The 2478-nt window shown below is 37.1% G+C and overlaps 1 long non-coding RNA gene across 1 annotated transcript; it reads right to left on the reverse strand.

Annotated features, from left to right (window-relative positions):
• Nucleotides 1-1067: 1067 nt before the first annotated feature.
• On the reverse strand, nucleotides 1068-2226 carry LOC141756404 (uncharacterized). Its single transcript, XR_012591467.1, has 3 exons — nucleotides 2074-2226; nucleotides 1797-1889; nucleotides 1068-1305 (listed from the first exon to the last, which is right to left on the reverse strand). It is a non-coding gene; the product is annotated as an uncharacterized LOC141756404 (long non-coding RNA).
• Between the last annotated feature and the right edge of the window lie 252 nt (nucleotides 2227-2478).

The following is a 2478-nucleotide window of genomic DNA, read 5'->3' on the forward strand; positions in this document are numbered from 1 at the left end:
TAAATCCTTTAGCTATATACACACATTGTGTAAACTATAATAATCCCCTATAAACAATACATTAAGAACACTCATTAGGTTGATTTAGCTGCAATACAACATTTATTTTCAAATGCCAAAAAATCATTCAACAAACAGTGAATATTGGACAGATCTGGGCTGAACAATAAACAAGTAGATGATATTGCCATTATTTTAGCTGATGATTCCAATATTATTGTATATATTATCCAACTATTTTCTTATTATCCAATCCAACTGTCCATACTGTGATCTTTGTAAGGTATTTAACACTATTGCAATAGCAATATGAATTTAGTCTATTGTTCAGCCTCAAATAGTCTTCTGTCCCTAAATATCAATCTCTCGCACATGTAAGGGATAATGAACAGTGAGCCGGTCACTGTTGTGAAAGAATCCCCTTTAACGTCTGCGTTCAGCATCGCCCTGAAGGGGATTCTTTCACATCAATGACCCGCTAGCTGTACTTTATCCCGCTTATTACATGGCTACTTACTGAAGAAATCAATATTATTTGTCACGAAAACGGTCCTCCAGAGTCTGACATCAGAGCTGCGCCCATAGCAACGGTCTGTTATTCAGAAATAACAGACTGCAGAACGCCGTGATTGACCAATCAGAATCGAGTATTCAACACAGCCATGTAATAATCAAGTATAAAACATTAACTCAAACAACAAATTTGTGGTTTGATACTGGACTGCAGAACATGTGGATTGCATATTTGCATCAAATGGACAAGGCAAAATAAAATCTTTATGTAAAATTTGTATGTGTAAATTATTTGCACTTGAAAAGGAAGACATACTAACCATTAAGTGTCTCACAATATTAAACATGTAAGCACCTGTTAACTACAAGACTGAACCTATCCGGTAAAGCAAAACAGACCTGATGCAATTCTGACATAATGAATACATTAAAACCTTTAAAACAATTACAACATTATGTCCCAAACCAAGCATCAGTCCTAGGATAAAATCAACACTACATCAGTCCTTGGTTTTAACTCTTCACAGTCTAACCCAGTAGACATTTTTTTTTTAGTGTATTTGTCATGCATTTTGAGTAATCCAAATGCAAAGTATATGTAAGTCCAAATAACAGCCAAACTGCCTGAGGCAAGTCTTTAAAATAGTCCATGACAATACCTCCCTCAAGTACGATGGCAGTGGAGATAGGCTGGAGGTGCATTGGGTTTGGACCCTGCTGAGGACCATCTTCACTGAGAGCAGTGAGCACACCAACTGTGAGGGATGCTAGGGCTTCATCTCTCTCTGTATCCTGTAAAGAAACACACGTTCTTTGGAATAGCAAGTTATGTTTGCTACCCATTGGATTTGCTCTTCTTATGAAAACATTCATTTTTGGTGTTAAAGTATTTGCTAGAGAATAGAATACTTCTAACACTGTAGCCAAAGACATATATGTGGTATCAATAAACTAAAGCTATGGAAGCATAATGAGGTCCGTACATTTTTGAACAGTCACACTGACTTTTCACTAGACACTAGACTCCTGCTCCTGAGAATTGAAATTAATGACTATACGGTTAAAGTGGGAACTTTCAATTTTAATTACAGGGTGTTATTTACATACTTATCAGATGAATTGTGGCAGAATTGGAGCAAAAAACTTGTCACTGGACAAAAACTGCCAGGCCTCACTGTATATTGTGAAGACATTGTTACCATTTTGTTCTGAGTCTGTATAAGTACTGGATATGTTTTGTCAAGAAATGCAGACCAATCTGTTTTTTGTGTTGAAGTACTTACAACGCATGTCTTGTAGAAATCACTGGAGTCATCGCCGACTACAATGGGAATGCCTTTGAGGACAACAGAGCGCAGTGCAGTAACGTCTGGTGTCTAATGATACAGAGATAGAATAGATGACTTAACAGACAAATTTATAAGGCACAAGCACAGGACAGACAGGAAGTGGATTAAGTTGGCCTGTATCACCTTGGTGGGGGTTCACACAGACCTTTGAAGTAGCGCCTTGTAGATGATGCTATGGATTACTATAAAGTTGCAAAATGAAATTACTTACCACCCGGTTGAATTGCTGCATTAACTCGGTCAGTTTCTGTCCATCAGTTCCTTTTTTTGACTTGAAGACTTCAATGAAACGTGGGGTGTGCTGGTCCAGAGCCTCAAAAAAGACTCCCTCAAGATTCTTACTGGCAATTCTATTAAACTCAGCAAATACCTGAAAAAGCAGAAAAGGAGGGGGGGGGGGACCAGCACATTAATTAGAAATAGATTGGATTCATAACATTAGAGCTTACAAGATAGAAAGACAAGTTACATTTCTAGCTTGTTAAAATATAATACTATTTTCAAGCAAATCAGAATAGTGCATATACGACTTTTTAGCCAACAATACAAGATGATAACTTCTGATAGAATCCGGGTCAAAACCATTATTTAATAGTGGACATAGCATTTCACTTGA

Source organism: Sebastes fasciatus, chromosome 18 (assembly GCF_043250625.1).
Source record: "Sebastes fasciatus isolate fSebFas1 chromosome 18, fSebFas1.pri, whole genome shotgun sequence".
In the NCBI taxonomy this organism is placed as follows: Eukaryota; Metazoa; Chordata; class Actinopteri; order Perciformes; family Sebastidae; genus Sebastes; species Sebastes fasciatus.